This window comes from Piliocolobus tephrosceles, chromosome 2 (assembly GCF_002776525.5).
Source record: "Piliocolobus tephrosceles isolate RC106 chromosome 2, ASM277652v3, whole genome shotgun sequence".
In the NCBI taxonomy this organism is placed as follows: Eukaryota; Metazoa; Chordata; class Mammalia; order Primates; family Cercopithecidae; genus Piliocolobus; species Piliocolobus tephrosceles.
In genome coordinates this window covers 172,560,900-172,572,312 of record NC_045435.1, presented here as the reverse complement: position 1 = coordinate 172,572,312, position 11,413 = coordinate 172,560,900, and the positions used below count along the sequence as shown (strand labels likewise).

General features: G+C 38.3%; 1 pseudogene; it reads right to left on the bottom strand.

The window, feature by feature from the left end:
* Nucleotides 1–613: 613 nt before the first annotated feature.
* Nucleotides 614–1,352, bottom strand: LOC111544758 (annotated as a pseudogene).
* Between the last annotated feature and the right edge of the window lie 10,061 nt (nucleotides 1,353–11,413).

Genomic DNA, 11,413 nt, shown 5'->3' with positions numbered 1-11,413 from the left:
TTAAGACAAAGCAATTTTAATACTAGGTGCACACCACATGCCCTTGCTGCAAAATGGTATTCTTGACAAGTTATGAAGCAGTTCAAGGAGGTATGGTTAAGGCTGTATTACTGAATAATACTGGTAAATACTATACAATTTTTTTGTCATGTTGCAACCTTTTGTTTCCAATTCCGTGACTGCTGCTATGAAATCAGAGAGCAACAACGACAATATTATTAGGTTTGTTTTGAACTATGATTTAGTAGCAACTGAAGTTCCCAATTTTAACCCCTTGGCAGCAAGATTCAAGTTCCCTCATTTGTACATTAGCACCTAAGTGTGGAGGGGCTAAATAACCAGCACAAAAGATACAACTGAACTTCCAATTGTAGCATTTGGCAGAACTGAAAGGAAAGGAAGTTGTACTACATGTTCAAGGGATTGTGGGCAACATGAAGATGACACCAGGACGGGAGGCTAAGGCAGAGAATTTCTTGAACCCGGGAGGCAGAGGTTGCAGTGAGCCGAGATCACGCCGCTGCACTCCAGCCTGGGAGACAGAGCGAGACTCCGTCTCAAAAACAAAAACAAAACAAAACAAAACAAAATGACACCAGGAAAAGATAAAATGTCACATGAAGTCTTCATAGTCTTGTACATATCCTCCATCATAACTACCATAATCTGCCAGATCATCTTTCCTGGTGGCTTTTATCCCCCTCCAGGAACCACACCTTTCTTCTTTTTGGTTTTATTTTCAGTGAATTGGTCATCTTTTTCAAGTCATCAGTTTCCAATGAAATACACACATCTCGAACTAAGATTTCCAAAAAAAAAAAAAAAAAAAAAAAAAAAAGGCATCATATAGTGACCTTTCATATGGTGTAATTTTATCTTTTAGTAACTTTCCAAACTCTGTAAAATCATCTCTTGAAGATGGGCTCATAGCATCTATTCCATAAACTGTATTATTAACACCAAAAGTTTCCTTTGCTAATTAGAGGTCTGACTCTTCCCGTAATTTATTTAGCCCCAGTTTATCTGCTAATTGTTCTTCCGGTGTTAGCACTTTAGGTTCTTCAGGTTCTTCTAACCTCTTTTTAATTTCTTCTGACCTTTTCTTCTGTTGTCGTTCTTTCTCTTTTACCTTCTCTGCTGTTTTTCTCTTTTCTGAACTTTTTACCTCTGGTTTTACTTCTGCTGCTTCTTTTTTTACGTCATCATCGTCATCAGTTATCCTTGACGTGCTCGTCCTAGTCCTCACCTTCCTAGCGGTCCCCACCGGCAGTGCCGCCGCCGGACACCTTTTGCACTGGGTCTTCCACGGTGAATGCGTCCGCCTCTCAGGAGTCGGAGTCCCCCGCCGCCATCTTGAGCCTGGTGTGAAAGTGTGTGAGTGGGAGAGCTAGCGAGGAGTTAGCGTGGAGAAGGTGAGTCACTGGGTTTGCTCGATCTTTATCATCTTAAATGTTCAAGTAGGTCTGACTGTAGTGCACGCCTCTTCTCTAGGGATTTAATATGCAGTAGTTGACCACGGGAGCAAATGTACATTTAGGAAAATGACAATTATCCAGCATGGTCAACAGTGACATAGATAATTTAAAGTCACCCAATGTGAGAACTGAGTGAAATTCTAAGCCATCAGGTCAAGAAGGTAGGTACTTATTCTGAAATGACTTTAGTATAACAGATTTGCACCAAAACTATTCTGGTCAAATGAGTAACTAACTCTCCTGCTTTGTTTTTTACGCACTTACAACTTCTTGGGTAGACCATTCCAGAAATTAAAAAACAACTTTCCAGTTCTTTCTTATTTCTAACCTAAGTCCTTTACATTGCTTTCTAGGTTATTTCCTCTAATTCTGTCATATATGGAGAAGGGTAAACTGGTGGTTACCCTCAGCACATTACACTTTTTGATATGGTTTGGCTCTGCACTCCCACCCAAATCTCATGTAGAGTTGTAATCCCCGGTGTTGGAGGTGCGGTGTGGTGGGAGGTGATTGGATTATGGGAATGGTTTCCAATGATTTACCACCATCCCCTTAGTGCTGTCTCATGATAGAGTTTTCAGGAGATCTGGTTGTTTAAAAGTGTGTAGCACCTCCCACTTCACTTTCTTCCTCCTTCTCTGGCCATGTAAGAGGTGCCTGCTTCCCCTTCACCTTCCACCATGATTGTAAGTTTCCCGAGGCCTCCCCAGCCGTGCTTCCTGTACAACCTGTGGAACTGTGAGTCAATTAAACCTCTTACCTTTATAAACTACCTAGTCTCAGGTAGCTCTTCAAAGCAATGAGAGAATGGACTGCTACACTTTTAAAATAAATACTAATCTAGGTTCTTTACAGATTACCATTTAATTCTCACAATTCCATCAGATAGATAACTCTTTCAATCCCACTTTACAGGTGGGACAACTGAGGCACAGAAGCTAAACACCAGCTAGTGAGAGACACAGCTGGGATCTGAGCCAATGCCCTGGGCTCCAAGATCTGTGCTTCAGTCACTGCACCATTTTGCCCCTCACATAAGCAAATTCTCCATCTGGGTTGCTATTCACAAATCTGTCTCTTTTTTTGTTTGTTTGTTTAAGTGATTCATGAAGAGACACCAAAAACCTTTTTCTTTTTTCTTTCATTATTTTATAAGTAAATGTAATTGTTTTCCTTCTTCCTGAAAATGAAAACCTACAACCGATGCTTTATCTGAAAAAGCCTTTGACAGGTTATTGCAGAAAGGGTCTTTGATTTATTTGTGCTGCCCTCATTAATAGAGAAAAAGTCTTGCTGGGGCAAATTAAGTCAATGTGCTCCCCACTCACCATCTAATTATTTTAAAAAGCACAATCCAGCACCAGAATTAAAGCAGGAATTCTACCCATCTGTTGTGAGAGCAAGAGGCCACGAGATGAACCACATAGCTAAGACTGGTGACATGGACTGGAGAACCCAGGAGATGATGTTATTCAAGTTTATGTGGAGGCTTTCGTGGCACTCTGGTTTTTCTGCATCAGGAAAACAACTGTTGTAGGCAGAGAGTTGGTAGCTCCGTATCTATCTACTTACCTATGTATCTGCGTAGCCATCTACGCACATATATGTACCACACACACCCACACAATTTCTTTTCGTTTTCCTTATCTTAACCACTAAAATACTAAGTTTTTTTGTGTACCCTTTCAAGTCTCCATCACAGATAGCAAAGCAAAGCCTGCTCTTCTTATTGTCCACTTCCCAAGCAAATTCCCTAAAACAAACCAGAAACATAAAATAGAGGATGCACATAACTAAAATATATAAAATATATACCACATAGGTATAAATAAAAAATTATATATACTTATAGGTATAGGTGAAAATTATATATATAGGTATAAATAAAATTTATATATATGGACATTGTGTATATGTATGTGTGTGTGTACAGGGTATTTCAGACCACAAACTTAGTGGTATAAAATATATCACTTGATTTAGTCTCATGAGAACAAACCTTAACACATCTTATGAGGAAACAATCTCAGTCAGGAAGGGTTTCTCCTCCCTTCTAAGTTACCGGAGTAGAGCTGTGTGCCCAGGCAGTGGGCGGAAGGGGGTGTCTTGTCTGGGTCATGATCCATCCAAGGTGGTGAAGACTGAGCCATCCTCATTGCTGTCTGGTCTTTGTTCACACAGAGAGGCAGCAAGGCTCCAACAGTTCAACACTCTCAGAGCTGCAGCCCAGGGCACAAGCAGCTCCATGAGGCTGCCTGAGGCCCTGAATCCTGCTGCTCCAGCATGCACATGAAGATTCCAGGGGACTCTGGTTCTGGCTGCCACCCCTTTGAGGTTAGGGTAGAGGGACAAGAGAGTATAGATGCTCACCACGCTCAGATTGTCGCCTTTTATCTGGTATTTTTCTTACCCTGCTTCTTACCTCCTTCCCAGGGTCTTAGCCTAGGGGAGGGAGCAGCATGTGGGAACCATTTCTCAGGTCACATCAGAGTTTAGCTAACCTCCCTTTGCCTCTCCTTTAATTGTCATCCTTTCCCTATTCCACTAACCTGTGAACCTTTGGAGGAATTAAGGATCAAAAGGAAGACTCTCTCCTTCTCATTAGGTCTTCTTTATGCCCTGAGCTCCTCAGCACATATGCTTTTAAAAGGCATAGCCTTTTTTTCTTTTATTATAGCTTGAAGCAAAGAGGTTACATGCCTAAGTGATACAGTGGAGCAAAGGAAAATGGAGTGCAGAGAGACAACAGTCTTTTCCTCCAATCACATGTACCCACCTCACAGTATATAATATATGTCAACTGTGTGTATCTTAACATGATATATACATGTATGTATTTAATACACAAGAATCATATTTACATGTATAGGCATTACTCATGTGGTTTGGGGCTATGGATTGTGGCTTTTTGGGGGATAAAAATTTATGGATGAATACTTCTATCCAATTCTTAAATATTTAAGTCATAAGTATATGTTCTTAATTTATGGATCATAAGAGAAAAAAATGGAGAACCAGAATATAAAAGATAATTATAGATAGACTGTAAGATAGATTATAATAATAATATATCAGATTATAGATAGATTTCTCATCACCAATTGCAGGGAGAGAAAAGGGAGCAGGAATTTCTGACTCAGGAACTCTGTAATAATCAACTTACTGTAATCCCAGCCATGTCATTTAGCTTCATTAACAATCTCATTTTCATTATTAATAAGGATGAAAAAGTGCTCAAAATACATTATAAGTATAAGATCACAGATTTCAAATAACAAAGCCAATTGAGCTGAAGATTGAAAATACTGGCTTATTCATAAGACATTTTAGAGCACTATGCAGACAATAAAGAATTCTTAATCCTTACACAAAATGCCATGATTCACGATGTTTTTCTTTAGTGTGAAATTACTTTCAATGTAAACTCTGACACACTTGGAAAAAAAATAGGTTCCTTAAGACCTTTCCATACAAAATGTAGGTAAAATAACTTGAAAAAGAAGTAAATCAATCTTAGGTTATATTGGCTACATCTTTAACTTGTTGCTACTAGTTTAAGGCAAGAACTTAATCTTTATTTATATCTAAACATGCAAAGGGAAATATCCCTTTGCTCCATGGTGAGGAGACAGGACAAAGCAGGTTTTGTTTTGTTTTGTTTTTACCTGTGGTTGAGAAAATAGCTCTTTAAGAAAAAGATACTTCCATTCTTCTGGCTAGCCTGAATCTTGAGAGGACAATTCCTCTCTTCCAGTTGTTGGGCAGGCTGTTTTTGTTTCTTGATGGATAAACATATTTCTACTATTAACACTAGGTGTAAGATTCGGGGTAAACAGTGTCTCAGGGATTACTTAGGAGGGACAATAGGCAGAGGCAGAATCCTAGGGGAAAGCCCTCAGGTATAGGGTTGTCAAATTTAGCAAGTAAAAATATAGAAAAACCGGTTAAATGTAAATTTCAGATAAAGAATATAAGTTCCCTATATTGCATGGGACCACCTTACCAAGGTGGAATCATGTGAACATAGGAAATGACCACTGGGTGAGTGCCCAGCAGGAATATGGGTTCACCAACCAAAAGAGTAAACAAGTGGCCTCTGGGCATTCCAGCCTCAGAAGGTAGCTTATAATTCTACCAAATTCTACCAACAGTAGAACCAGTCTTCAGGGAGTACTAAAAATGCATGTGGCAAATCGAAACAGTGGTGTTAGCACGAGCCTACCTTGGAATTAGCCTGAGCTGGTTGGTGCAACATTCAAGTGAGACCAAAGTGGGGCAGAAGAAGGAATGGGGCCTGTGTACCCAGGAAGTGTCTGTCATGCCAATCTGTGCCTTGTCTCTAAGTTATCTTAGGATACAAATCTGTGCTCAGGAAGCTCATCTGTTTCTGTGCTTCTGTTTTTTCCCGTTTTTGGTCTTCTTGTGCTTTCCCCTCATTTATCAGTCAAGTTTCTTTTTGAATATTCCAGCTTTTGTCTCTAAATAATTAACATCTAGGTCTTTAGTCTTGATCACCCTCACCACCCCATCCTCTTTGTGCCGACCAGAGGGACTCTCTCCTTCTGTCTTTTAAAATCAGATTTATTGAGATATAATTTATATATAATAAAGTTCACCAATTTTATATGTATGATCTATGAGTTTTGACAAATGTGTACAGTTGTATAACCACTGCCATCACCACAATCAAGAGAGTAGACTATTTCTATGACACCAAAAAAGGTTTCTCATGTTCCTTTGCAGGTCATCTTGAGACTCCTTCCATACCTGGTCTCTGGCAACCACTGATCTGCTTTGGAACACTTCAGTTTTTACTTTTCTAGAACTTCATATAATTGAAATCATATTGTATGAAGTATTTGTTGTCCAACTTCTTTTATTTAGCATAATGCTTTTGAGATTCATCTGCGTTGTGTATTATCAGTTTTTCATTCCCTTTTTACTGCTGACTAGTATTCCATCATATTGACATACCACAATTTGTTTATCTATTCAAAAATTAATTGCCATTTGGATTGTTTCCAGTTTAAGGCTATTATACAGAAGGCTCCTATAACATTACAGTAAAAGGGTTTTTTTGAATATAAGTATTCTTTTCTCTTGGGTAAATATCTACAAATAGGATTACTGGGTCATATCATAATCAGAGTTATACATCTAACTTATTAAAAACTACCAAACTGTTTCCCAAACTTGTTCTAACATTTTTTATTCACATCAGCAACATCTAGGAGTTTCAGTTACTTCACATTCTCACCACACTTGGTATTGTCAGTCATTTGTCAATTACGAGTGTGTGCTAATATCTCATTGTGGTTTTAATTGACATTTCCCTAATGATTAATGATGTTGATAATCTTCTCATGTACTTCTTGGTTATTTGTATTTTTTGATCTATTCAAATCTTTTGTACAATTTTTAATCAGGTAGTTTGATCAGTATTTAGTCGTACATGTTCTTCATAGATTATATATACAGACCTTTGTCATACATGTTTTGTAAATATTTTCTCCCACACCTGCAGTTCACCTTTTCACTGTTCTTTTGAAAAGAAAAAGTTTTTAATTTTGGTGAAGTTCAATTTATTGCTTTTATGGTTTATGCCTTTTTGTGTTCTGTCAAAGAAGACAGCTTAATACAAGGCCATGAAGATCTTCTCCCATAATTTCTTCCAGAACTTTTGTAGTTTTAACTCTAACATTTAGGTGTATGATCCATTTCAAGTTAATTTTTGTTTAAAATGTGAAATAAAGGTCAAGGTACTTCTTTTGCATATAAATACCTAGTTGATCTGGCACGATTATTGAAAAGACCCTCTTTTCCCATATTTATATGCTTTGGCTCATTAATTGAAAACCAATTGACCGTATATATGTGAGACTACTTCTGGACTTTCTATTTTGCTTAACTGATCTTTATGTCTATCCTTAGGACAATACCTTACTTTCTTGAGTATTTTAGCATTGAAGTAAATCTTGAAATCAGGTGGCGTTAGTTTTTCACTTTTGTTTTGGCCATTCTAGGTCCTTTGCATTTCCATATACACTTGAGGATCAACTTGTCAGTTTATTTATTTATTCATTTATTTATTTCCTTCTTTCTTTTTTAGAAATTGGGTCTCACAATGTTGTCCAGTCTCAAATACCTTGGCTCAAGCCATCCATCTAGCTCAGCCTCCTGAGTAAGTGGGGCAACAGGTGCATGCCACCAAGCTCAGCTAAATTTGTCCATTTCTTAAAAAAAAAAAAAAAAAAAAAAAAAGGCTCCCAGAATTTTGATTGAGATTGCATTGAATCTGTGGAATCTATGGATCAAGGAGAACTGACATTGTAACAAGAGTAAGACTTCCAAACCATGAACACAGTATACCCTTCTTTTATTAGGTCTTTGATTTTTCTCAATGTTTTGAGTTTTCAGCATACAGATCTTTCATGTATTTTGTTATATAACTTACTTATAAGTGTCATGATTTTTTAATGCTAATATAAATAAGATTTCATTAACTATAAAGAAGTGTCCTTTTTGTGGTCTGTTTATTGCCATGTTGTCCTAGTCCACCTAGAGTTGCTATAAAGGAATACTTGAGGCTGGGTAATTTATAAAGAAAACAGATTTATTTGGATCATGTTTCTCAGGCTGTACAGGAAGCATGGCACCAGCATCTGCTTCCAGTGAGGGCTTCAGGCTGCTTCCACTCATGGCAGAAGGCCAAGGGGAGCCAGCATGTGCAGAGATCACATGGTGAGAGAGGAAACAAGAGAGAGAAAAGGTGCTAAGTTCTTTTTAACAACCAGCTCCTGCAGGAACTAATAGAGCAAGAACTCACTCATTACCACAAAGATGGTACCAAGCCATTCATGAGGGATCCATCCCCATAATCCAAATACCTCCCATGAGGCCCCACCTCCAATATTGGGGATCAAATTTCAACATGAAGTCTGAAGGAGTCAAGTATTCAAGCCATAGCACTTTTTTTCGGCCCTTTTTTTTTGCTTTTTGTTGGTGAATTTGCTATTTAAAATGCCCCCCACCAAGTATAGTGCTGAAGTGCTATCTTGTGTTGCTCAGCACAAGAAGTCTGTGGTATGTGTTACAGAGAAAATACAGGTTTTAAATAAGCTTTATTGAGGCATGAGTTATAGTGCTGTTGGCTGTGAGTTAGATGTTAATGAATCAACAATATATATTAAATAAGGTGTCTTTAAAACAGAAACAAAGGCAAAGAAAAATTATTTATTGATTGGTTGACAGAAATATTGTGACCAGAGGCTCACAGGAACATAACTGTATGCCTAGGTGCAGTGGTTCAGTATTCACTAAGTCAATGCTTATGGTGGCTTTATTTACTATACTGCATTTTGTTTACCCATTTGTCAGTTGATGGACATTTGGCTTGTTTCCACTTTTGGTCTATTAGCAATAGTGCTGCTATGAATATTCATATACAGGCTTTTGTGTCTCTAAATTGTTCTGTCAACTACTGAGGGAGGAATGTTGATGATTCCAAATGTTATTGTGGATCTGTGTATATCTCATTTCAGTCTTATCATTTTTGCCTTATATGTTTTGAAGCTCTGTGTTAAGTACATACACAGTTGTGATTCTTATGTCTTCTCGGTGAATTGACCCTTTTATTATTAAGTGCTTTTATACTCCTAGTAATATTCTTTGTCTTGACTACATGCCAGATATTGCAAAATTTACATTATTAATTGCTGGATTTTGTTATATTCCTTTAAAAAGTGTTGGATTTTTTGATACACAGCTAAGTTACATGGAATGATTTTGACCATTTTGAGGCTTGCTTTCCAACTCTTAGAATGAGTTCAGAGGGATCTTTAGGGCTAATTTAGCCCTACTACTACTACTTTTACTACTAAAATAATACCCTTCTGAGGAATTTATTCAATTTCCTGTGTATTACAAGATATTTTAACTCTGAATGGTGAAATACAAGCTATTTTCAAGTCTAGGAATTCTTCTGCCACACCATTTAGTGGCTTTTTTCCTGCTTCTCATGCATTTACAGATCTGTACTCAGCCAAAAACTTGAGGATATTTCTCTACATCTCTCCAGGGCACTCTTGTTGGTTCTCTCTCTCTCTCTCCCTCCCTCCCTCCCTCCCTCCTTCTCTTCCTCCCTCCCTTTCTCTCTCTGTCTCTGGTACTATGCTGCCTTGGCTCCCCAAACTCTGATCTCTCTCTCCTCACTTTGGCATGATGTTTGGGCCAAGTTGGGTTCCTTGTGCTGCAATTTAGAAAGAGCCTGCAGGCAGAAACCTGGGCACATTACAAAGCTCACCTCATTTGTTTCCCTTCTATCATATATCACAATCCTGCACCACATCTTGTTTAATATGTGAAAGCCATTGTTTCATATATTTTGTTTGGTTTTCTGGCTGTATAGGCATGAGGGTAAATCTGGTCCTTGTTCCTCCAACTTGACTGAAAGAGAATTCCTGAGAGCTCAGAGTGCTCTTTTTATGACAAATCTAATTCAATTGCCTCCTCTAAACTTTTTAATTACTTCCTTGGGCATCAGTTTCAAAAGAGTAAATAAATGAAGGAAAAAGGGATGTGTGTATGTATCTCTAAAGATGGAAGGAGGTAGAACGTGGCCTTTAGGGAACCAGAAATAGTGATGGAGTCTGGACAATGAAAGGTGCAAACCCATGAGGGGGGAGGTCCAGGGGTGGATTATGAAGGCAGAGTGGAGCAAACAGTGGTCCAGAATCCCAGGGTCTCGAGTGCCTCTGCTGGAATCAGCAAAAATAGCTGAAACAGTATCTCACTCCAGCCGTTCCAGCTACTCAGCGTCATGTCCTCTTTGTCCATACATCCTTCATCCCATAGAGTCTTACTAAGAATACAGACCATGTAAATCATGTTGACCATGCTGCTAGATTTTGGGGGGTGGGAGGAGTTATCTGAAGGAACTAGAGAACTAAAATGGAAACATCTTTTGCCTTCAAGATTGAAAATGAGAAGATGGAAAGACAGACTATACATAATTAAAAAGGACCCAATCAATGGTTTTTTTAAAAAACAAATGTTGGACAAGACAGCAAAGTTTTAGCTGTCTGAGAACCAAATGAGTTCAGGAGGGAAGCCCCAAGGAGGGAAGCCGTCTTCTGCTTCTGGGTGAGTCTTGGGGCTGACAGAGTCATTTAAGCCATAATCAGAAAGAGAAATGGGCTCCTCGGTCTAGGTCTTTTTTGCTGCAACTGTTTACTTGCCAGAAAAGTACAGCTGTGGGTCTAATCTTCTCAATTTCTGCCTTGGGTTCTGGGAGACACCTGGGCTGCCTTGGGTAACTGAAAGGATACTGGCTGAGGCAGGAAAGACATCAACAATTATTGAGGGAAAATATGTGAGGTGTTGTGTCAGAGCCTTAAAGACCTCATCTCGTAATCTTAACAGCAACCCACATTTCACAGATGAGAAAATTGAGGCTCAGAAAGGTTACATGCATGGTTTCAAGTTGGGGCTCTGTGCCAGCCCACCAGGCCATAAAATGAAAGAGATTATTAGGTTTTGTGGTGAGAGCAGCTCAAGCCAAGTTTGAATCCTGACTATAAGTAAACATAAAGATGGGTGACATATACTTGTGTATGTCATAATAAATTATAAATAGAATGATTTTCTTTGGAGAGTTTAAGATACTGTCAAAGTACAATTTTCAAAAAGTTAAAGACGTAACTCCTGTACAAATTTAGAATGAACACATGTCAAATATGTTATTTAATTCATTAAGGAGGGAATTTGTAAGATGGTAACTCTGGTACAAAGAATATTGGAGGAACTGGGTGTTCCTTGGCAACAAAAAATAGAGAATGAGATTACTAGATTAGATACATAACTTGTTAATGTCTTACGGGGCAATAAAACTATAATCTTTTAGGTTACCTTTTCTCTCAGACAGAAGTCATTTGCATCTC